Here is a 26,443-nt window from a genome sequence, read left to right as displayed (position 1 = left end):
TTGCCACATAACTGCATAATCTTGACTTAAATTCCTGGGAAAAGTTATTGAGTTGTGAAAAGGATCTGTGATAAAATATGTAGACTACATACTTGCAAGATACAAAAAGTAAAATTGCAGAGAAGGTAAGATTGTTGCTGTGAGGAAAACTGGAAGGTCAAGCACTCCAGGCAAAACCCAGTGATATTGAAAGGGAAAACCAAAAGATTCCAGGGCTGACAACTCAGCAATATCCAGGATCAAATTGCTTCAAGGACCTTCTTTCCCTGTGTGACAGCTGCCTTAGTCAGTAAAGAGTCACCATAGATCTCACTGGGTTGGTAAGCATAACAGTGCTGAACCTTCTAGCTCATTAGTCCCAACTACGTATATAGCCAGTAAGTAATTAGATTTTTCTTTTAATTTATGCATAACCTATTCACATAGTCTCTTAGTAGAAGTGGCCAAAAAAAGCCCAGTGTGGGAGGGTCACAAGGTTAGTAGAAGTCAAATAAATATTTATTTGTATCAAGATAAAAATGTTAAAGAGGTAATACACCTGTAAGAAATGAGGAGGGATATAAAATCAATGTGTTTATGAAATAGCTGAGCTAATGAACTGCTTTATTAAATCAGTATTTAACAAGGAAAAATAAATGAGAAGGGTATGCAGAATTCCAGAACGATAAAGACTTTGTTAATTTATAATTTGATAAGAAGATGTTGAGGGAGTACAATCCACCTGGCCTGGAATGTCTGTATTCCTTCATCTCAAAGGCTATTGAACTGCTATCAATTCTTTCTGAAAATCATAGAGAGGTGACAAGAAACCTCTTAGTTTCTGGTGGAAAATCAGAGGCTGGGTGTTATTTTCAGTAATTTTTTACTAATGGTTAGAATTCACTGTTAATGACACTTCTCAGTGCGTCAGCACCGTAGAAAGTAATGCAGTGCCTGTTAGCAATGAGTGCACTGACTACTTGTATACTAGCTCAAATGGTAAACAGTAGCATGTACAAGAAACTGAGATTTCAAGAATTATTTTTCAATATTATGACCTTTGATTATTTGGACTAGTGGTTCATGAAAGTGTATGTAAGGGGGACAAAGGAGTCCTTTATTGGTTATTGCTGTACAGAAAACATAGAAGAGCCACACTTTCACTATAAAAAGACAACAGTCCAGAGATCAGATCACTCTGTTAGGATGACAGAACTTCAGATCCAGGTGCTGGGTGAGGTAAGAAGCATGCTTCAACTGAGAAAAATCATACCTTGGAGATAATTAAATAAGTATAAATAGATATATATTGAAAGGAACAGCAGTGCAGTTAATGAGCATTTTTAGTTTAAACAAGCATGGCACTCATTTGACTGTTCTGGTTATTCTAGTATGTCTGACTTTCTACAATTTCAATCTTTATTAGTCCTTACGTATGCATCACAGAATTTTAAACTATGAACCTTGCAATAAATTCGGTTTTAATTCAGTGCATGACATGGATAACATTATAGAAATTAATTACATTTATACAGTGAGTGAGGCTGTTTTTAATACCACTGCCACCTCAGTTGTTATAGATTCTAAGAAAAGAACTGCATGTAGCTTAAGATAGGCAAGTCTGGAAAGAGAGAAAAAGAACAGAGCATCATGATTAAAGAAATTGTATAAACACATTGGAAAAAAAATGTCTGTGGCAGAATCATTTTTAGAAGTGGCTGGTTTTAGAGTTTTTCATGAATGTCCATTCTTATTTTCTTCAGGACTCAGAGATAAAAAAGAAAAATAAAGGAAATGACTAAAGTCTGCAGAACTACTGTTTGATGAGCAGTCGTGACTGCTTAAAAAATGAAAACAGAGCAGTACTTGCAGTGAAATAAAATGTTAAATAGTCTTAAAATAAAAAGAAAGATGTGTAGAAAAGAAGAAGAAGAATTTAATTGATAGTCATTAGATTCTCCTCCGTAGTGGTCCTAACCAGACTATAGCACATCAAGGAGTTAGTGCTCTGTATACAATCAACTGGAGTAGGCACAGGCATGTGCTGCATTGCTCTTCTCTTCTGGCCAGTGGATGAACTTTGCTGGCTGCAACAGAGAAATCTGTATGTGACTCACACTTGGCATCCGGGCAAAACACCACCTGCATGTCTCATCTTATCTCAAAGTGAAACGGCAAGTGTTCATATAATATAGGTTTTTTGACAGTAGAAATACTGAATAGAGTGGTTAGCCTCTAAGAGAACCCTATAAAATCTTTAAAGACTAAAATGCTCGTGAACCTCTCCCTGGATGGGATCTGATTTGCATGCCATGACCTGATTGGGTTTCATTCAGTACTGCAGTACTTGCGGTTCTCAGCATGTGAAGGGATGCAAAACTATCTATATTATCCCTTTTTTTCCTTTTTGTGCTATCTCCTATAAATGATATTTTAATCAATACTCATAAAATCTCAGTGTCTTTCATATTGGGATCCATAATGATCACTTGTACCAGGGCTTTACAGTCCCAGCTAACTTTAATCACCTATAAATACTTAACCAACAGAAAATGACATTTCCAGAAGTAAACTAAGGTTTTAGTTGAGCTGAATTGGTCCACAACGCCAGTTCTAACCAATTAATTTCTAAGGAATATAAGTGATTATAGACGTAAAATATCTAGCATGTTTATCAGTGGTGGGATTCAGATATATATCTAAATTTATGTGACAATGTGTCTGCATGTGAGCTAAGGATGGAATTCAGTTACAGAGAGATACATGGATAATGTAATTTTGTATGCTCTAACATACACATCCAGGCCTCCAGCTGTTATTTTAGATCCCTTCATTTATTTTATCTAAATATACTGATAAAATAAATACAGCTGTGTGTAATTAGTAAAGCACAGGATGATCAAAAATGGTATTATGTATTTGTTAATGTGTTTTTAATATAGCGAGTTTGATTCACTTCAAAAGACTTTTTGTTTTTTTTAACTTTCAACATTCTGGTAGTCACTGGTCGTTTGTTTTGGTAACACACATAATATACTACATCACTGCATAATTGGAATATCTAGACTTAACTATACCTTAAAACAATATTTGCAACAGCAACGAGAACCTAGCATAGTTGAAGCCTAAGCAGACAAACCAAATTAAATAAGATCAAATCCAAATGATTTTTACGGACTATCACAGGTGTTGAATGCTGACTATCAGCAGAGCTGCGTCAATCCAGTGTTTGCTACCTGCCCTGACCTTTTTAAGCACTTCAGTTTTATTCCATTATGTATTGAATATGAATTATTGATAGAGTAATGTTGATCTAACAGAATTAAAGATATTTCTTTCATGATTTAATAAAGGAAATCTTACTGATGTATAAACTGGTCCATCTCACTGATACATAAACTGGTCCATCTTCTGTTTAAAATCTACCATCAGTTTTCTTTCCTTATTTTTCAGAAATTATGTACTATATAAATCCACATTCCTAATATAAAACTAAGTATTATAAATCTGACGGTAGATGAAATTTCTAAAACTCTAAAGTGTGCTTTATGGGCAAAATTTTATCAAATTCCTGGTATAAACAGTACTTTGAAAAAAAGCTCACTTAAAAAGAAAACGATTATGTTCCAGATATGAGTAACAGACAGTCTGAGAAAGGTGATGATAATTTTTCTGAAATGTCGTAAGAGACTATATACAGGGTAAAATGAGATTTAATCTAACTTTCCTGTAATTGCATTTCTCTAATTTGTTACTACAGACTTTGACTAGGTTTAGAGTTCAATGTGATTGCAAACCATGGATTTATTTCCTTCCCTAAGGTAACTTTTTATTATACTGCGTACCTCAGAACATTAAATAAAAAGTTAAATTTCAGTTTTATACACATTACTTGTATTACACCTGACATCAAAGGTTACTTTATTGACATTGATTTAAGTGAATTTCATGCTTGAAAGAAGGATGCTTTGATGAATTTTATATTACAGAATACGTGAAGAATATATTATACTTGTATTAAATTTAGAATTTGTTATTCTCATATTTATTGCAGATAAAACTAGAATAAATAAGGTACATAAGCTCTCCCTTAACTCAAAGGGAATATACGTAATTTAAAAATGACTAGGTTCAGTGAAACTATTTTATCCTATCAACTCAAATGTAGAAGTACAGTAAGAATAGGTGTGGTGTATATATTTTAAAAAGCAAATAAATTGTAGGTGTCAATAAAAGTTTCAGGTCAGAAAAATATTCCTCATCATGCTTAAAACTTTGTACCTTCAAAGGGTTTAAAAATATTCTTGTCTAAAACTTGATATTGTGGATAAGTACGTAGACTCTTCCATTCAGTAGTTTAAGAAATTATTAAAACAATGAGAACATCATCCCAACTATCCCAGTCAGGCCTGTTTCAGCAAGTAATGAAATCAATTAGGTTATTCTTATGTTTAAATTTAAGTATAATTGTTCTGAGACAATGCATCTCTTAGAAGCAGTAGGATCATACGAAGACTTTGTGAAATTACAACTCCTGCTTCTGAATACAAGAAAACTGCCTCTACTGTGTAATTCCAATGGCAACAAAAAAGTGGGCAGTGATTTTGTTATGCATTTTGATGTACCCTGAGGCATTATTACAGCCCATTTTAATGGTCCAAACACAAAATTTTCTAGCTAAGCCCAGCAGAGAAATAACCTCTTCTGGTCTTTCACAGATAGTGAAGTGTAGTGTAGAATTAACGGTTATGCTAACATGTTATTCATATAATGTGGTATTGCCATTTCAACTAGGAGTACCAGAAATAGTATTTCACTACATTATGATAATTTCAATAGGTGTTTACAACTGGTAATGATAAACACAGAGTTCTATGATTGTGGGTCTGAAATCCGAAATGGATTTCCCATGTACTCCAGTCAGTGACCTGTCTGAAATGTTAATACAGTAACATTATTATAACTGTTGTCACATATTTGAATGACTAAGTTCAAAGTTTGCTACTTTTATCCATAACATTTCCACAATGAATTATTCAAGCCACCAAATTTGTGACTCTAGTTTTAGCACTCAGCAATTATTCCACTTTGTCACCACTTTTACAGAATCACAGAATCACAGAATGGTAGGGGTTGGAAGGGACCTCGATGGGTCATCTAGTCCAGCTCCCCTGCTGAAGCACGGTGTCCTAAAGTAGGCTGCACAGGACCTTCTCCAGGCGGGTCTTGAATATCTCCAGAGAAGGAGACTCCACAACCTCCCTGGGCAGCCTGTTCCAGGGCTCCATCACCCTCAGAGGGAAGAAGTTCTTCCTCATGTTCAGATGGAACTTCCTGTGCTTCAGTTTGTGCCCATTGCCCCTTGTCCTGTCACTGGGCACTACTGAAAAGACCTTGGCCCCATCCTCCTGACACCCACCCTCCAGGTATTTGTAAGTATATATTAGGTCCCCTCGCAGCCTTCTCTTCTTCAGGCTGAACAAGCCCAGCTTCCTCAGCCTCTCCTCTTAGGAGAGATGTTCCAGTCCCCTCACCATCCTTGTAGCCCTCCGCTGGACTCTCTCCAGTAGCTCTTCATCTTTCTTGAACTGGGGAGCCCAGAACTGGACAGACTACTCCAGATGGGGCCTCACTAGGGCAGAGTAGAGGGGGAGGAGAACCTCCCTCGACCTGCTGGCCACACTCCTCCTAATGCACCCCAGGATGCCATTGGCCTTCTTGGCAGCCAGGGCACACTGCTGGCTCAGGGTGAATTTGTCATCCACCAGGACACTCAGGTCCATCTCTGCAGAGCTGCTCTCCAGCATGGCAGCCCCAAGCCTGTACTGGTGCATGGGGTTGCTCCTCCCCAGGTGCAGGACCCTGCACTTGTCTTTTGTCGAACCTCATCAGGTTCCTCTCTGCCCAACTTTCCAGCCTATTCAGGTCACGCTGAATGGCAGCACAGCCTTCTGTTGTGTCTACCACAGCTTCCAGTTTGGTGTCATCAGCAAACTTGCTGAGGGTACATTCTAACTCTTCATCCAGGTCGTTGATGAAGAAGTTGAACAAGGCTGGGCCCAGTACTGACCCCTGGGGGACACCACTAGTTACTGGTCTCCAACTAGACTCAGCACCACTGATGAAAACGCTCTGAGTTCTGCCATTCATCCAGTTCTCAGTCCACCTCACCTACCACTCATCCAGCCCACACTTCCTCAGCTTCCCTAGGAGGATATTATGGGAGACTGTGTCAAAAGCCTTGCTGAAGTCAAGGTAGACAACATCCATGGCTCTCCCCTCATCTACACAGCCAGTCATGCCATTCTAGAAAGCTATTAGATTGGTCAGGCATGATTTCCCCTTGGTGAATCCATGCTGACTACTCCTGATAACCTTCTTTTCCTCCATTTGCTTGTTGATGACCTCCAGGGTAAGCTGCTCCATCACCTTTCCCGGGATGGAGGTGATGCTGACCGGCCTGTAGTTCCCTGGGTCCTCCTTCTTGCCCCTTTTGAAGATTGGAGTGACATTGGCCTTTCTCCAGTCCTCGGGCACCTCTCCTGTCCTCCAGGACCTCTCAAAGACGATGGAGAGTGGCTCAGCACTGACATCCGCCAGCTCCCTCAGCACTCATTTGTGTATTCCTTCAGGGCCCATGGATTTGTGGACGTCCAGAAATCTTAAGCGATCCCTCACACAGTCCTCCTCGACCAAGGGAAAGTCATCCTCTCTTCAGGCTTCCTCTCTTATCTTCGGGGCCTGAGATTCCTGATGTCCTGCCTTGGCACTGAAGGCTGAAGCAAAGAAGGTATTGAGTAGCTATGCCTTGTCCGCATACTCCGTCACCAGGACACCCGCCTCATTCAGCAGTGGCCCCACATTGTTCCTAGCCTTCCTTTTGCTGCTGATGTAGTTGAAGAAGTCCTTCTTGTTGTTTTTGACATCCCTTGCCAGCTTCAATTCCGGGTGGGCCTTGGCCTTCCCCGTCGCATCCCTGCACGCTCTGACCACATTCCTGTACTCTTTCCATGTGGCCCGCCCCTCTTTCCACATTCCATGGACCTTTCTCTTCCACCTGATCTCCGCTAGAAGCTCCCTGTTCAACCATGCAGGTCTCCTGCTTCCTTTGCTCGATTTCTTTCTCAGGGCAATGCACCACTCCTGAGCATGGAGGAAGTGAAATTTAAAGAGCGACCAGCACTCTTGGACCCCCCTGCCTTTGGGAGCCCTGGCCCACGGGATTCCTCTCAGTAGCTCCTTGAAGAGGCCAAAGTTAGCCCTCCTGAGGTCCAAGGTTTTGATCCTACTTATCGCCCTGCTTCCTTCACACAGGATCCCGAACTCGACAATTTCGTGGTCACTGCAGCCGAGTCTACCTCCGACCTCCACATCCTCCACCAGTCCCTCCTTGTTTGTTAATACAAGGTCCAGCACAGCACCTTTCCTTGTTGGTTCCTCCACCACTTGCATCAGAAAGTTATCATCGATGCTCTGCAGGAACCTCCTGGATTGCGAATGCCTAGCTGTGTGATCTTCCCAGCTGATGTCAGTGTGGTTGAAGTCCCCCATGAGAACCAGGGCCTGTGATTGTGAAGCTGCTTGCACCTGCCTGTAGAAGGCCTCATCAATTTCCTCCTCCTGGTCAGGTTTGTTAATATTTAAACTTCACTGTACATTCACAGTGATTATTTCAATTAATTACAAGTACTGAAAGCATAATTTTCCCATGAACAGTTACGTTTTTATTTTGTTCTAGAGGCACAGTGATGGTATTTCCAATCTCAAATAAGGTAACTGCATGGAGAGAAGTTTAACTATAGCAACTGAAATCTATGTCCTTGCTGGTGTGCTGTAGAGGAGTTTGTCTTACAGTCTGTAGCAGTGAAGAGATGACTTCCACATACTATTTTCTTTTCACGCATGTAAGAGACTGAAGCATTAAGGACTTAATTACCTCTTTTTTGGAGCGTGCTGTGCTTCAACCCCAGTAGGCAGCTAATCTCCACACAGTTACTTGCCCACTCCCCTCTTTGGGATGTGGAATAGAATAGGAAGGGTAAAAGGGAGTAAACACAGGGGTTGAAGTATTTTTAAGAGGTTAGACCAAAAGCTGCACTTGCCAGCAAAGCAAAATAATTAACTACTTCCTGTTGTCAGGCACATGTTTAGCCATTTCCAAGAAAAGCAGGGCTTCATTATATGCAACATTTACTTGGGCAGAAAGATGCCATAACTCCAAATGTCCCCACTTTCCTCCTTCTTCGCCTCTAGCTTTACTGCTGAGCACAACTTCATGTGGTATGGAATTTGGGTCAACTGACTGTGGTTAGTTGGAGTCAGCTAACCCAGCTATGTCCCCTTCCAGCTTCCTGGCCAGTCCCAACTACTTACCACCTCAGTAGGGGGTTGACATGACAAACATGATGCTGTGCAAGCACTCTTCAGCAATAATGAAAACATTGGTGTATCATCAACACTGTTTTCTTCACACACCTAAAACACAGCACCATACATGCTACTGTGAAGAAAAGTAACTCTATCCCAGCCAAAATATCTGATGAAGCTCCATGACAAAGTATATTTGATTTCCAAGCTAACTGACTTGCATTAAGTAGGTGTGTTTGAGTAATAACCAAAGGTAGCCATATATCACCTTTCCACTTTGCATGTTTTCACCGCTGTGTAAAACAGACATCAGGTTTATCACATCATCTGATCAAAAGTATTACAAGTGCCCCACTATGGGTTGGTTTCTGTTTACATATATATTTTCCAGAATAGATCAATTCTCACTTGTATTTGTTATAGACCTGCAATAATTGATAGCTCTGTGGAGCAAATGGGGCACAGTTGGAGAATTTTGCCTTTGGCTACTTCCTAGAATTACATATATGACACTCTTCACAGGACATCTGAGACGGCCATCCTACTACCCCAAATAAAAATACAAAGGTAAATAAAGAGTATTAGAAGAGGTATTCTCAGTACTGAGTAATTTCAACTTTTTTTTTCTTTTTTTTAATGTGAATCCTGGGCGTAACTAAATCTGTGATTACTTCTTCCATGTTTGCACTACAGTATCTGAATTAAAACATTGTCCACCCTGCCACAAGAAAAGCAGGTTAATATCTTATCATGCACTACTACTAAGATGACATGTTAACAACTGCTTGCATAGTGAACATGAATTCTGCACCAGGCAGTACAGCACAAAGTAGAAGTGGAATGATTTATGGATATTAACCTCAATTCTTCACTGCATCAGCCTCAATTTTCTATGCTCCTCTAACGAAATAGGGTGTTCCAGCTGGTAGCATAATGAGCTGGACTAAACCAGTTTCACATCAGAAATGACTACAAAACAAGGTTTTAATTCTAAAGGGGCAAAGCAAGGACCTGCCTTCCTTCTTTCTTTCTTTCTTTCCTTTCTTTCTTTCTTTCTTTCTTTCTTTCTTTCTTTCTTTCTTTCTTTCTTTCTTTCTTTCTTTCTTTCTTTCTTTCTTTCTTTCTTTCTTTCTTTCTTTCTTTCTTTCTTTCTTTCTTTCTTTCTTTCTTTCTTTCTTTCTTTCTTTCTTTCTTTCTTTCTTTCTTTCTTTCTTTCTTTCTTTCTTTCTTTCTTTCTTTCTTTCTTTCTTTCTTTCTTTCTTTCTTTCTTTCTTTCTTTCTTTCTTTCTTTCTTTCTTTCTTTCTTTCTCTCTCTCTCTTTCTTTCTTTCTTTCTTTCTTTCTTTCTTTCTTTCTTTCTTTCTTTCTTTCTTTCTTTCCTTCTTTCCTTCTTTCCTTCTTCCTTTCTTCCTTTCTTCCTTTCTTCCTTCCTTTCTTCCTTTCTTCCTTTCTTCCTTTCTTCCTTTCTTCCTTCCTTTCTTCCTTTCTTCCTTTCTTCCTTTCTTCCTTTCTTTCTTTCTTTCTTTCTTTCTTTCTTTCTTTCTTTCTTTCTTTCTTTCTTTCTTTCTTTCTTTCTTTTTCTTTCTCTTTCTTTCTTTCTTTCTTTCTTTCTTTCTTTCTTTCTTTCTTTCTTTCTTTCTTTCTTTCTTTCTTTCTTTCTTTCTTTCTTTCTTTCTTTCCTTTCTTTCTTTCTTTCTTCCTTTCTTTCTTCCTTTCGTTCTTCCTTTCGTTCTTTCTTCCTTTCGTTCTTTCTTCCTTTCTTCCTTTCTTCCTTTCTTCCTTTCTTTCTTCCTTTCTTCCTTTCTTCCTTTCTTCCTTTCTTCCTTTCTTTCTTCCTTCCTTTCTTCCTTCCTTTCTTCCTTCCTTTCTTCCTTCCTTTCTTCCTTTCTTCCTTTCTTCCTTTCTTTCTTGGAACAGAGGCAAAGCCTGACCTAGGTGTACCAAATATCCTAATTTTGCATTGATTTTAAATTGTGCTGTCACTTTGGGACACTATATTAAACTAAAATTGTTCCTGCTAAATCTGAAAAGATAGTCAGTATACATCTATATTGGTAGAATTTTAGATGGACTTGGTCTTCTGAAACAGTTATTGATAAATATATATAAAAGCCCACCAACATTTTTTCCTCCTGTACCTTCTTCTATAGTGTTATAGCAACGTAGTTCAGGACTGTTAAGTAAAATAAAACAAAATAGGTCAAGTGCTGAATGCTTTGCTTTTTAAACTATTGTCAGCTGCACCTTTGTAATATTTCTATTATCAAGAAGAGGAACTGCAAATTTACCACACGTTGTTCAGAATATTTTCCATTTCCAATGACACATTATTACATAATAAGTTATGACGACAACTGATTCACACGAGCTTAGAAGTTAATCTTTCTTTTGGAATGTCTAACTCCAATGATGTTTGTCATTGATCATTTTTGCTGAATAATTCACATCTAAAGGGATTACTAAATCTGCAACACAGTTATGTTTTGATCAATAAAAGAAATTTCTGTTCTATCTCCCCGCCCTGAACTGCACAGAATCTATTACACTGGTAAATGAAGAGCTCCATATTTAGGTATTATCTGAAACAAAGCAACAAGTGTGTGGAAGCTCTAAATTGTGTAGCACTGTATGTTTTAGAATAATCAAGATTCTTAGACATCAGTCTCAGTATGCAGCATAGCACTTCAATCGGAGTTAAGAAACGTAAGAAGATAGCAGCAGAATGTGGAAATGTTTTATAGAGAAAGTCATTCACTATTAGACTGCAGTACTCTAGAACCACAGATGCAAAATCCTGACACACATTATCTTTTATTCAATAGAATCAGAAAAAAAAACCTAGTGTCTCCAGAGACAGTCCATAATGTAAGACTACTATAAAAATAGCACAAATCATTGTATAAATAATAATGATAACAGAATCATCTATATAATATAGAAAGCTTTTTCTTTTTTTGTTTTTGTTTTGTATTACTGATGCATATGTAGTAAAAATCCTCAAAGTAGTACTCATGGAGAGATTCGTGCAGGTAGTGAGATCATGTAGCTGCAAGATTATTTAATAACCATGTATGGAAAAAGGTAGTCTAATATTTTAGTATACACAATGACATAAAAGATTTTCTATTTTCCAGAGGAATTATCTAGGTGATTTAGAGTATTAGTTTAACTGCTTGATTTAACAATAATTATTTCAGCCTATGAACAGTATGAAGATGATCTCCAGATAATTATAGAAAACAAAAATATATTTTAGATATTTTTGTATTAGATTAATTTAATTATTGTTTTCAGTTAAAACATTTTTCATTTGAGAACACCTTCTAAATAGTGTCTGATTTCCTATCTGAATTAGACCTATTCATTTAAAAAATTTATAATTAACAAAGGACACATTTTATCCATGTGCATTTCTTTAGTTCATTATTATCCATCTCTTTTCTATTTTTTTTCCCTACAGGATATTATTAGTATATTTATTTTCAGATTATTCTTCAGGGAAATAACATTCAACATATCTTGCAACAGACACAACATGATTTAAATAGAAAAAGATTCTTAATCTCTCAAGAATATATCTAAGAATGAGCTATGAACATTTCTTTAACTATTCCCACACCACTGAGGGGAGAGAGAATTGACAAAATGTTAACTTGCCTGTCCTTCATTCAATATTTCTTACCCCACATTTTTCACCCTACCTAAGCTCCAATTCAAGAAAGCACATGAAAATGCACTTTCATTTTCTTGTTCAAATTTCTTTCAGTGAAAAAAACAAAACAAAATAGAACCAAAACTGTTGTCATTGATATACTTTATAGCTGCTTTAGATAGACTATGTATAGTAGCTAAACATGCTTTAAGTCTATACAACAAACCAACTCTGCTGTTAGCATCCACTGCCAACACTTTCATTATTAGGTCGCTCTCTCCAGTTATGAATTTTTCTTAAATTTTCCCTAAATTAAAATGCATATTTTATGTGTGACTGGTGCAATTCCCCTTTGCTGATAGTACTGTCCACCAGAGACCAAATATTTAGACTGTTCACAGAATCACAGTATCACTGAAGTTGATATCTACTCCCCTCCCCGCTCAAGTAGAGTCAGCTACAGAATGCTGCCCAGGACCAGAAGCAAACGGAAGGAAAAGCAATACCACTAGTCCCACGAAAAGGCTTTTTTTCTGTATACTTAAGAATGCACACCAGTTTAAATAACTCCTTCAAATACTTCTGCACTTCCAAGTAAAAAACAGAATACTAGAAAACTTGTCATTACTTTACTGACATAAGAATCAAACATATCACTTTGCTCCTAACTGTTCATATTGAGCCTGGGTAGACAGTCCACTTTTATTTTCTGTGTTTAGAACTGGCTTACTTTGCTTCCACAGCAGACTTTCAGCAGTAGTGATCAATTGATAGTATTTGGGTTCAAGTCAAAGTAGTATTGCAAAACCAGATCAAAACAAAATATACTATTGGCAAAAATTCACCTTAAGAAAAAGATTTCAGCACTTCAAGCGAATTTAACTTGTGTTCATCCTTGCAAAAAAAGTCAGTTTTCATTTTAGTTTATAGGCTCACACCAGATGGCTTTTAGGAAGACCTAAGGACAAGATATGAATCCTTAAGAATCTGGTTCCTTTTTCTCTTTTCCATTATTTGTGGAATAAGCTGAAGTATAGTTTACATGATTTATTTATCCGACCTATCTTAGCTGTGTGGATGAATTATTTAAAAAGATCTATACCTTTTCATCCCTGACTTCTCACTCCTGGTAACCCAGCTACAAAACCTGTCAAACAGAGCTGAAGCTGTGCCAATATCTTGACACAGGACTGCCTAGGCTAACACAGCCCTGTGCCTCATGATGAAGTGACTTATAGACTTCTTCATAGAATCATAGAATCATACAAAGTTTTGGGTCAGAAGCGACCCCTAGAGGTCATCTAGTCCAAAGCCCCCCCCGAGCGAGCAGGGACGCCGCTAACTAGATCAGGTTGCTCAGAGCCCTGTCCAACCTGGTCTTGAATGTTTCCAGGGATGGGGCCTCCACTACCTCTCTGGCAAACCGTTCCAGTGTTTCACAACCCTCTTTGTAAAGAATCGCTTTCTTATATCTAGCCTAAACCTACCCTGTTTTAGTTTAAAACCATTACCCCTCGTCCTGTCACTGTTGTCTCTACTAAAAAGATTGTCCCCATCTTTCCTATAGGCTCCCTTTAAGCACTGAAAGGCTGCAATGAGGTCTCCCCACAGCCTTCTCTTCACCAGGCTGAACAAGCCCAACTCTCTCAGCCTGTCCTCATAAGAGAGGTGCTCCAGCCCTCACATCATTTTTGTAGCCCTTCTTTGGACCCGCTCCAACAGTTCCATGTCCTTCTTGTGCTGAGGGCTCCAGAGCTGAATGCAGTACTCCAGGTGAGGTCTCACCAGAGCAGAGTAGAGGGGCAGTATCACCTCTCTCGACCTGCTGGCCACGCTTCTCTTGATGCAGCCCAGGAGACGGTTGGCCCTCTGGGCTGCCAGCGCACATTGCCAGCTCATGTCCAGCCTTTCGTCTATCAGTACTCCCAAGTCCCTCTCGGCAGGGCTGCTCTCGATCCTTTCATCCCCCAACCTGTATTGATACCAGGGATTACCCCAACCCAGGTGTAGGACCTTGCACTTGGCCTTGTTGAACCTCATGAGGTTCACACAGGCCCACTTCTCCAGCTTGTCCAGGTCCCCCTGGATGGCATCCCGTCCTTCTGGTATCTCAGCTGCACCACTCCGCTTGGTGTCATCTGCAAACTTGCTAAGGGTGCACTCGACCTCGCTGTCTATGCCATTGATGAAAAAGTTATACAGCACCGGTCCCAGTACAGAACATGACTTGTCAAAGGCATCCATTTGGATATGGAGCCATCGTCCGCTATCGTCTGGTTGAGTCCTTCCAACCAATTTCTTAGTCACCGAACAGTCCACCTGTCGAATCCATATTTCTCCAATTTAGAGAGAAGGATGTTGTGGGGGACTGTGTCGCAGGCTTTAGTGAAGTCCAGATAGATCACATACATAGTTCTCCCCTTGTCCAGCAATGTAGTCACACCATCATAGAAAGCCACATGGTTGGTCAGGCAGGACTTGCTCTTGCTGAAGCAATGCTGCCTGTCTCAAATCAAATGTTCTCCAAGTGCCTTAGTATAGCTTCTAGGAGGAGCTGTTCCATGGTCTTGCCAGGCACAGAGGTTGGTAGTTCCCAGGGTCCTCCTTTCTACCCTTTTTGAAAACAGGCACAATGTTTCCCTTCTTCCAGTCACCAGGGTCTTCACCTGACTGCCGTAGCCTTTCAAATTTCATGGAGAGTGACTTGGCAACTACATCAGCCAATTCCCTCAGGACTCTGGGATGCATCTTGTCAGATCCCATAGAATTATGTGTTTTCAGGTTCCTCAGGTGATCCTGAACCTAGTCTTCTCTTACAATGGGAAGGGCTTTACACCCCTGGTCCCCATCTTCATTCCATCAAATGGGGAGGGGTGGGGAGAGAGGTTGCCAGTGAAGACTGAAGCAAAACTGTTGTTGAGTACCTCAGCCTGCTCCTCATCTGTTGATATGAGGTTGCCATTCTTGTTCATCGGGAGGGTACACTTTCTTTAATCTTCCTTTTCTGGCTGACATACCTGTAGAAGCTCTTCTTGTTATTCTTATCATCTCTTGTCAAGTTCAGCTCCAGCTGTGCCGTGGCCCTCTTGACCTCATCCCTATGCAACCGGGAAGCATCCCTATACCCTTCCCAACACACCTGTCCCTGCTTCCACCCTCTGTGAAACATCTGTGTGTTTCACATAAAGATTATCTTTTCCTGTTGATATATATAGGTTTTTCAGGGGGTGCTTAGGGTGTTAGCTTACTAAAGTGATAATGCTGTTGATATGAAAACATCTGATTCAAAAACAGGACAAGGTGACCTGAAACTAGGGAGATTTCAATGCCTTTCCAAATATACATATTCTGATAAAGTCTATATTTCCCATGTGTATGTAAAAGGTAGCTGAGTTCAATTCTTAGGCCTGTTGTACTCACACTCTGAGAGACAGTAGCTTCCCTTAGAAAGAGACAGCAGAACCACTCATGATGATTCCGTCTCCCACCAAAGACAACAGCATTGAGCTGACAAATTTTTCATTTCAGCTGATAAAGTGGATGTATTAATTAACAATGGGTAATCAATAGTTATTAAACCACCTACAATTTATTGTGTTGCTAGATTGCTATACAATATGTGTTCAGTAGCAAAGATCTATAGTGCCCTCACCTCTGCCTCCTGTGGTTTTGATGCCATAAAGCAGTATATTTCACTGTGACACTGCCTTCTGTTTTATGAGTTTTTTGTTACTGGTTTAGGAAAAAGGGCATATCTCTTGTTCAACACTATTCTTCTGCATAGACTACTAACAAAACCAACAGCATAATCATGCTATATGTTCACTTCTTTTGCTTTTACCTAGACAGCTCTGATGTTAGTTTACTATTACAGTGAAATAGTTTTACCACATCTGTTACTTGTTGTTGCTACAGGATGCGTTGTATGTTTTTTAAAGTAAAAAGACACAAGGATACTTAGCAAATATTTTGACCCTTTGGAGTTACAAAGAAAAGTATGGAAAAAAACCTAAAATAAGAGTACTATATCAAGAGCTACACTGTTTGTTTCTTTATGATTTTGTCTTTAACCATAGCTATTAGCTCAATTCTAAAAATGTAATTCTATGAACCATATGCATAGAGGTACAGAATTATGTATTTCGGAATTTATTTTGTGATCACCTCATAAAAAAAAAAAGAAAAAGATAAAGCTAACTCCCCCTGAACTCTGATCAATATCTGAACAAAATCTTAGTTCAAATATTAATGAAATAATAATAACATAATTATAATATATCTATAATAATAATAATATTTCACAGAATCACAGAACGTTCGGGGTTGGAAGGGACTTCAACTAGATGACCCACAGAGGTCCCTTCCAACCCTGAAGATTCTGTGATTCTATAATTCTGTGAAGGGACCTCTGTGGGTCATCTAGTCCAAACCCCTGCCGAAGCAGGGTTACCTATAGCAGGCTGTAGAGGACCTTGTCCAGGCAGGTCTTGAATATCTCCAGAGGAGACTCCACAACCTCCCTGAGCAGCCTGTTCTATTGCTCCGTCACCCTCGGAGTGAAAGAGTTCTTCCAATGTTCAGAAGGAACTTCCTATGCTTCAGTTTGTGCCGGTTTCCCCTTGCCCTGTCGCTGGGCACTACTTAAAAGAGCTTGGCCCCATCCTCCTGACACCCACCCTTCAGATATTTATAAACATTTATAAGGTGCCCTCTCAGCCTTCTCTTCTCCAGGCTAAACAAGCCCAGCTCCCCCAGACTTTCCTCATAGGGGAGATGCTCCAGTCCCCTCACCATCCTCGTAGCCCTCCGCTGGAATCTCTCCAGTAGCTCCTTATCTTTCTTGCAATGGGGAGCCCAGAACTGGACAGACTACTCCAGATGGGGCCTCACTAGAGCAGTGTAGAGGGGAAGGAGAACCTCCCTCAAACTGCTGGCCACACTCTTACTAATGCATCCCAGGATCCCATTGGCCTTCTTGGCCACCAGGGCACACTGCTGGCTCAGGGTGAATTTGTCATCCACAAGGACACCCAGGTCCCTCTCCACAGAGCTGCTCTCCAGCAGGTCCGCCCCAAGCCTGTACTGGTGCATGGGGTTGTTCCTCCCCAGGTGCAGGACCCTGCACTTGCCCTTGTTAAGCCTCATGAGGTTCCCCTCTGCACAACACTGCAGCCTGTTCAGGTCACGCTGAACAGCAGCACACCCTTCTGTTGTGTCCACCAGTCCTCCCAGCTTTGTGTCATCAGCAAACTTGCTGAGGGTACATTCTAACTCTTCATCCAAGTCATTGATGAAGAAGTTGAACAAGACTGGACCCAGTTCTGACCCCTGGGAGACACCACTAGTTACCGGTCTCCAACTAGACTCAGAGCCGATGATGACAACCCTCTGAGTTCTGCCATTCAGCCAGTCCTCAATCCTCCTCACCGACCACTCATCTAGCCCATACTTCCTGAGCTTCCCTAGGAGGATATTATGGGAGACAGTGTCGAAAGCCTTGCTGAAGTCAAGGTAGACAACATCCATGGCTCTCCCCTCATCTACCCAGCCAGTCATGTCATCATAGAAAGCTATTAGATTGGTCAAGCATGGTTTCCCCTTGGTGAATCCGTGTTGACTACTCATGATAACCTTCTTTTCCTCCATTTGCTTCATGATGGCCTCCAGGATCAGCTGCTCCATCACCTTTCCCGGGATGGAGGTGAGGCTGACCGGCCTGTAGTTCCCTGGGTCCTCCTTCTTGCCTTTTGTGAAGATTGGAGTGACATTGGCCTTTCTCCAGTCCTCGGGCACCTCTCCTGTTCTCCAGGACCTCTCAAAGATGATGGAGAGTGCCTCAGCAACGACATCCGCCAGCTCCCTCAGCACTCGTGGGTGCACTCCTTTGGGGTCCATGGTTTTATGCGCATCCAGATTGCCTAAGCAATTCCTCACACAGTCCTCCTCGACCAAGGGAAAGTCATCCTTTTTCCAGGCTTCTTTTATTGCCTCCAGGGCCTGGGATTCCTGAGGGCCTGCCTTGGCACTGAAGACTGAAGCAAAGAATGCATTGAGTAGCTCTTCCTTGTCCGCATACTCCGTCACCAGGACACCTGCCTCATTCAGCAGAGGCCCCACATTTTCCCTACTCTTCCTTTTGCTGATGGTGTAGTTGAAGAAGTCCTTCTTGTTGTTTTTGACATCCCTTGCCAACTTCAATTCCAGGTGGGCCTTGGCCTTCCTCGTGGCATCCCTGCATGCTTTGAGAACATTCCTGTACTCTTCCCAAGTGGTCTGTCCCTCTTTCCACCCTTTATGGACCTTTCTCTTCCACCTGATCTCCGCTAGAAGCTCCCTGTTCAACCATGCAGGTCTCCTGCCTCCTTTGCTAGATGTCTTTCTCAGGGGGATGCACCGCTCCTGAGCATGGAGGTAGTGATGTTTCAACAGCGACCAGCACTCTTGGACCCCCCTGCCTTTGGGAGCCCTGGCCCACGGGATTCCTCTCAGTAGCTCCTTGAAGAGGCCAAAGTTAGCCCTCCTGAGGTCCAAGGTTTTGATCCTACTTATCGCCCTGCTTCCTTCACACAGGATCCTGAACTCCACCATTTTATGGTCACTGCAGCTGAGTCTACCTCCGACCTTCACATCCTCCACCAGTCCCTCCTTGTTCGTTAGTACAAGGTCCAGCACAGCACCTTTCCTTGTTGGTTCCTCCACCACTTGCATCAGAAAGTTATCATCGATGCTCTGCAGGAACCTCCTGGATTGCGAATGCCTAGTTGTGTGGTCTTCCCAGCTGATGTCAGTGTGGTTGAAGTCCCCCATGAGAACCAGGGCCTGTGACTGTGAGGCTGCTTGCACCTGCCTGTAGAGGTCCTCATTAACTTCCTCCTCCTGGTCAGGTGGCCTGTAGTACACACCCACAATAACATCACCCATATGAGGCTGTCCCTTAATTCTAACCCATAGGCTCTCAACTGCTTCTTCTGCCCCCAGGGCAAAGCTCCATGCATTCCAGTTGCTCCTTCACATACAGAGCAACTCCACCACCTCTCCTTCTTGGTCTTTCTTTCCTAAAGAGTGTGTAGCCATCCATGACAGCATGCCAGTCATGCGAGTTATCCCACCACGTTTCCGTGATGGTGACCAAGTCGTAGCTGTCCTGCTGTATAATGGCTTCCAGCTCCTCCTGTTTATTGCCCATGCTACGTGCGTTGGTATAGAGATACTTGAGCTGGGCTGTCAATCTCACCCCTGACCCTGGCATGCCAAGCCTGGGCTCATCCCTAGTGAGCTGGGCTGTGTCCCCTTCCCCCTTCAAACCTAGTTTAAAGCCCTCTCAATGAGCCCTCCAGCTCGTGGCCAAGAATCCTGTTTTCCCCTTTGAGACAGCTGGACTCTGTCTGTCACCAACAGGCCCAGTGCAGTGTAAACTTCCCCGTGATCAAAGAAACCAAAATTTGACAGATGACCCCAGTCCCCGAGCCACCTGTTCATCAGGTGAGCTTTTTTGCCCCTTTCAGTGCTCTTCCCTGACACTGACGGGATTGAGGAAAACACCACCTGCGCCCCTGATCCCTCAACCAGTCACGTCAGTGCCCTGAAGTCCCTTTTGACGGCCTTGGGACTTCTCTCTGCTATCTCGTCCCCGCCAACCTGCACTACCAAGAGGGGGTAATAATCAGAAGGCCGCACCAGACCAAGGAGTTTCCTAGCAACATCCCTAACCCGGGCCCCAGGGAGGCAGCAGACTTCCCTGTGGGACGGGTCCGGTCGGCAGATCGGGCCCTCTGTTCCCCTCAGAAGGGAATCGCCTATGACAATTACCCACCTTTTTTTCTTCACTGAGGCAGTCATAATGCATGGGGCTTACTGATACGTCCTAGGCAACCACTTGAATGGACCTTCACCCACATCCTCTTTGGCAGGTCCCTTACATTCTGGAGCCCTGTATCTGTTGTTTTCACTGAGAATGGCCCCACTACAGATAAATTTGTCCTTGTTCATTCCTATAAAACAAATGAAATCAGATCAAGCACATTTAAAAACTGCCTTAGGTTCAAAATGACTTTTTTTTTCATCTTACTTCAGAAAGCCTGATGTAGCCTCAAAAATGTTTTTGTTGCGTTATTCTCAGACAAAAACGGAGCCCCGAGCTTAGGTCCAATTTTCCCCTGAAATACATAATATTTGCAATAAGTCAGTGTCTGCTTCTTTATAGAGTTAGTGACAGCAGAGTAACAGTAATTTGGTAAAACATTCTGATCTCAAGCAACGTCTGTCAGTGGTTTAATCTTCAATTCATTAAGTCTTCTTGCAAATCACAAAATACTTCCTCTGTTTCTCAGATAGAGGCTAAAGTAATCACAATGCAAATTCCTTAAGAGAAGATTATAATGGGCCAGATTCTCAGCTATTACGGCTTGGCAAAGCTTTATTATTTGTTGTTGAGACCTGTCAATTTATATTGTCAGAGACTCTTGTCAGTAGTTAATATTCTGCTTCAATGATTTATACCTTTATTTTCACTGAAAGTTTGTCACAGGGGGGCAAAAAAGAGATTTTATGAAACAATCTTCTTTCCTTTATTAGATTTCTTAGAAAGTGTGATATTAAGTTGTGGTCATTTGACCCCAACCAGCATCCAAACACCCACACAGCCATTCACTCAATCCGCTCTCCTGTGGGATGAGGAGTAAATAGAAGGAAGTCAAGAGGACTCAAGGATAGAGATAAAGACAGTTTAATAGTTTTAATAGAAATCAAGACCCTTGCACTCCAATAGAGCAAAGAAGGGTTTTTATTCCTTACTTCCCATCATCAGGCAAATGTTTAGTTCCTTCCTGGAAAGCAAAGCCTTAGCACGCGTAACAGTTGCCTGGGAAGACAAAAGCTATAACCATGAACATTTCCCCTTCCTTATTTTCCTCAGTTTTTATTCCTGAGCATGATGTTGTATGGTATGGGTTATCCTTTTGCCCAGTTGTGGTCATCTGTCTCAGCTATACCTCCTCACAGCCTTTTGCCAACCCCAAACCGACTCACTGGTGGAAGGGTAATGGATGGGGACAGAGGGATGGAGTGGGAAAAAGGAGAAGCTTTGATGCTGTGCAAACACTGTTCATTCATAGCCAACACACTGGTGTTATACCAAGACTGTTGTAGTCACAGATCCAAAATACAGCACCACATGGTTTGCTACAAAGACAATTAACTCTACCGAAGCCAGACCAAGTATGTAAGCAAACAAAGGTCAAATATACATTACATGAGTTCCAGCAGGTGCTGGAAGCCTTCACAGTCTGCTTATTATATATAAATATATATATATATATATATTATATATATATATATATATAAATATATAATATAAATTATATATATAAATGAGTCCCCAGATCTGAAACATTCTCTTTGTAAAAACTTTAAATAAAATGAGACAAGGCATGTAAGTACATATACATTCTGCATCATTATTAAACACAGATAATTATGTGTATTTGTGCAATTCTTCATATAATCACTTTATTTCCCCAGCTCAGCTAATATTTTTTAAATATTCTTGGTAAGGATATATATATAAAGCATTCATTTTTGAGTGTTACAGACAGATTTTCCATTCTGCTTGTATTCTTATCAATTCATTTTGTGTTGGATTTGGCTCCTCTGAACTGAGTAGAATCATATGAGATGATTAATACTGGTATTTGTCTAATCTAATTTACAAATATAAATGCTTATTTAATATCTTATGCTGATATTTATTGTCCCTAGAAATGCCTGTTTCTCTTTTCTCTCCATTTACTGTAAGGACACATAATTTGACTAGCTCACACTCAAAACCTTAAAAACTTCAAATTTGGGCATTTGAATTCTACTGTAAGCTTCTCTTTGCAAGACACCTTGCTTTCCTCTTCTTGTGTCTTTACATGTCATAAATATCAAATTCTGGTAATCAGAATTGCACACAGGTGGATAAATAACTGGGTTTAGATGCTTCGGTTATTTAAACTCCTCCAGCACCATTATAAGATTTAACCTTTGTTCCAATTCTAGGGCCACTTTTTTTTCCCCCAGACAAAGAACTACGAGAATTAATAGACAGTCCAGGAGAGCACCTGGAATGCATTTTTCAAGTTCTGTGTGGCACTCAGGATATGGAGGAGGATCATTAGAGTCTTGCACTAGATGGGAAGCTTTCCAGGATGCTGTCACATGATTGTTAGAAATGTCTCTGTATATATTATTTCATCTAGCTGCCAGTATATCCTGTAGCATGGCTGCAATTGTGGCAACAGCCTACATTTTACTGACATGTTTCTCAGCTTCCTCACTATCACACAGTAATCTTTCTTCATTGTGCCAGGTGACAAATTACTTCTGTTGCCTAGATATGTTTATGTTTTTCGAGCAATAGCAAAAAATCCAGCAGTTGCCAGAACACTGCCCTGTTGCTGTAGTCTGGAAGGTAACAAAAGACTGTGTTCCCTGGTGCTGATAGGGACAGGTAGTAGTAATCAGGAACAAGTTGTTTGACTTTAGTCTGGTATCCCTTAAAATATGTGGTAAAACCTGTTGTCTGTTTTCAGTGACCCATTTCTTAGGCATCATATGTGAAGTTGGCAAAGATAGATTGCTGCTCAGCTAAAGGCCTTTTAAAATGAGTTGTTACAGGAGGGATAAAGAAGGGGTGTTATGCACAAGTGAGAGAAAGTAGAAGTTTGCGTTGGTGTAGTGGTTCAGTGGGAGGAGGAATATGGCATCTGATTATCCACAGGCTTCTCATCATAATATGCAAACATGAATTTCAAATGTGTGAATTGTCCTCTAGAAATAAAAAGTGAAGTTTTCCTTATTTGCTTTGCTGAATTGAGGTGCTAATTACCTTGTGATTGCTACATCTATATATATAAAATATATACAACAAAGCATTTTCCTGTGACATTTAACTTGGAAGTAGTACAATGATTTAGATATTTTAAGATGCAATTGAAATGTAGAGGCTTAAATGTGATAGTGCAATAACTTCTTATTGTTAGCAAAACCTCCTGCGATTCTTGGAAAATATAACCTCTAATATTGAATTGGAAATGTATGTGTATTAAGAAGCCAGAGCTTATAATTTTGTATCCATCTAGTACATGGTTAATCACCATTACCAATCTTGGCACTATCTAATTTTACCCCCATTAAACTGCAGTTGTGTCACTACTGTCCCATTTAAAGAGTGCTAGTCACTATCATTACAGTGAATTACAGTTACCTAGGAGATAACCCAATAAAACAATCTTCCTGATGCAGCTTCCCCATTGAAGCAAAGTGCACTATAATAACGTCCTACATTTAGAGGGTACTTTTCATCCCAAAGCACTTCACAAATTATGTACAGAGAACATTACAAAACTGCATCAGCTTCTAAGTAGTGAGGGGCGTAAGGCAACAAGCGTGTGGGATGCTGCCTGAGAGCAATATGGAGGAAGAAATTTAAGTGACACTTTTCCTATTATTAGACTATTCCTGCATTTCCAGTACTTACACACACAACAAATAACTCTATTTAGCATCTTTTATATGGTGTACATAGAGACAAAAAGAGAACAAGAGACAAGCTGAGGGGAAAGAACACAATAAATGGGCCAGTCTTGCTTAGTTTTGAACCTGGGGCTTATAGTAAATATAAAACTCATCTTCAGAGCAACAAGGTATTCCATCCCATCGAGATGCAAAGCAGCCTACAATAGTTACAACACATTTCTCAGAAATATAGATTCAAATAACTGTCATTTAACCTCATGAACTCCTTAAATCCCTGTAATCTAAATGGCAAAATCTTGCACATTTCATAGATCAGGTTTGCATAAGTCTGAGATTCTTCAAGAGGGGAGACAAGACAAGGTGAGAACATTGTTAGCCTTTCTATCTAGCTTGCTATACCATTTCTCCTTCCCATCATATTAAACAGACATCCTATAAAATTCAGCTTCATGAAAAAAAAAATGTAACTTTTTTTCATCTGAAGTTACTCTAAATTTAAGTTCAACTGCATTGATCGCAAGTATTAAAAAGTAAAATTTAACTGTCTGCAACTTCCTCCTGTGTAGGAAACACTGATATACCTCTGGGTGTGAATAAGCACTTTTCAGGAAGACTGACAAGATGGTAACAACAGATGCAGACTCCACATCATTTTAAAGGTAGGTAAAAAATCTACCTAAGGTTAAAAAGCCTGTGCTGTTTGATTTCTTATGTTAATGATTTAGTATTTTGTGAACAGTGTGAGTTCCCAGAAGTAGGAGGTCCATGAAGGTGTTATGGCTCCCGGGGCATGATGTCAGTATGAACCCCTTCCTAATCTCTGCAAGCACAAGCCTTCTGACCTGGACCTCAGGAGGATCTAAAGCAAGTCTATCTCTCACATTATCTGTATTTTCTCATATCTTGTAGCTGATCGGAAGGGGAACAGAGTTGATGTTTCTCTTATACCAGCTTGACTATTTCCCTCAAAGTTCCACAAAGATATTTCCTCACTCGTTCGTTTTATCTGGTTTGAGAGACTGCTGTTCACCACCAATATTTATCAATATGATAACTTAGAAGCAAGATGTTTCATCCTTCAATTTCAAGAACCTGGTGTGCACACCCACCTCCTGCAAACTGCTGTTTAGACTGCAATTTAAACATCCTGTAATGTAATAAAAGGTTCTATATTTGAAATACACCCATGTTATATAACTGTATAAACAAGTATACATTTCAAAACTTCAACATAATTAATTAAAAAAAGGGATTAATCTCCTTTGTAAAAAAAGTTTCTGCTTTGGTATCTGATACCAAGGTACTTGCATAACATTTGAATTCACTGGAAGGTTCAGCATGTAAATTGTGAAAATTTGGACTGTTAATGATGTTTAAAAAATGAAATGACCTCTCCCTTTTCTTTTAAAAATAGTACAAATTTACTTATTCATGAAATCTTGAGCTAGCATAAATTCATTTTTTATAAACCGCACAAATTTAATCACCTCTACATGTGGCACCGGGAGTGCCTGTTTCTAATTTGACAAAGAATGATCAAATACAGCTGACAGACAATTTTCAGATGATTATAGGAAGTGAACTATATCCCACTCTTTATTTTTATTTTCATTTCTGGGGCCCATCTGTCAACTTCTGCATTTCTAATAAACAATAGTACATTATATAGTGCTAAATTTATCTGCTTTTATTCCTTTTCCTCCTTTCTGAACCTTCTTGGCTGAAATCACATCCAAAGTTAATCTCTGGGATTTAATAAATTTGTAGCCACGAACTCCTTTTGAGAGTGCAAAACCTGAATTTTGTGAGATTCTGCCAAGGAAATATAGTGTTTTAATGTATGTATGTAGTCTAATGAAATCTCCTTGTAAATTTTCAGATTTTGCTGCAGCAGATCTCGCCCCAGTCCTAAACTATCTGTTCAGTTTCAGGCCAGAGTGTAAAGAGATGAAGACCAATAAGAACAATTTCTGAGACTCTATAGGGATACGAGTCTGAAAGGTGGAGGGTGAATCCAGGTACTTTAGTACAATTTTGACAATATTAGTGACAACTGGTTCCCTGCAGGGAGAAAAAGCTGTGCTGCAGCACCTTCAAAGCAGTGTTTTGAAGAGGATAAGGAATTAGATGAGCAATGAGGAGAGGCACTTGAAGCACAGATGACATGTCAGCCAGAGCTTTAAGGTGAATTATCCTAAATATTTTCTTCCTAGTGCGCTCTTCAAACCTTGTAAACTTTAAATAACTTGCAAAATATGTCACAGGGAAGTTGTATTTTAAATGATAAAACTTGAAGTTACCAAGGAAGACAGCACAGAAACAAAACACAAAGTAGAAGAAGAGCTCAGAAAGAGTTCTTGCCCTGCCTATTGTGTTTTTGCAAGCAGGTTTAACTTTAGAGTTAGTTTCAGTCAACTCAGTGACTAACTTGGAGGTAACTGTGCATTTCTTGTTCATAAAAGGACTTCTTCCATTGCTTCTGACACTTTTTCTCCTTCCAGGTCTTATCAGCATTCTTTTGAGCTGCAGTCTTTCATCTCCTTGCAGGGACTCTCCATTGCTACTGCAGTATCCTGCAATCTTTGGAGTCTTTTTTCACTCCACAGCCTCCCGTCACTCACCAGGGAAAAAGCAGTCTCCTTGCTTCCAGAAAATCCACATTACCCATTAACTCTCAAAGGAGAATGGTATAACATAGAGAATACATATTAAATCATAAAATGTCTGCCAAATATGTCCAAGTGAAGCTTTCATAACATAGAACAACTTGTTTTCCAGATTTAAAAAGCAGCAACAAAAGAGATGTTCTCTGTTTCATGTTGGTTTTTTTTATTTATACGTAATAAATTAAACACTTCCCACCAAGAGCTATTCTGTTTGACTGGGACACTTCAGAAGTTAATTTGCCTGTCTGTATACGCAAGAGGCT

At 40.2% G+C, this 26,443-nt stretch overlaps 1 long non-coding RNA gene across 1 annotated transcript; it reads left to right on the top strand.

The window, feature by feature from the left end:
• Nucleotides 1-290: 290 nt before the first annotated feature.
• LOC142359398 (uncharacterized) lies at nt 291-26,249 on the top strand. The gene is made up of 4 exons (XR_012762324.1): nt 291-377; nt 24,081-24,173; nt 25,582-25,698; nt 26,016-26,249. It is a non-coding gene; the product is annotated as an uncharacterized LOC142359398 (long non-coding RNA).
• The last annotated feature ends 194 nt before the right edge of the window (nt 26,250-26,443 follow it).

Source organism: Opisthocomus hoazin, unplaced genomic scaffold (assembly GCF_030867145.1).
Source record: "Opisthocomus hoazin isolate bOpiHoa1 unplaced genomic scaffold, bOpiHoa1.hap1 HAP1_SCAFFOLD_365, whole genome shotgun sequence".
Taxonomy (NCBI): Eukaryota; Metazoa; Chordata; class Aves; order Opisthocomiformes; family Opisthocomidae; genus Opisthocomus; species Opisthocomus hoazin.
The sequence above is the reverse complement of the archived record's forward strand: the minus strand, read 5'-3'. Positions and strand labels throughout refer to the sequence as shown.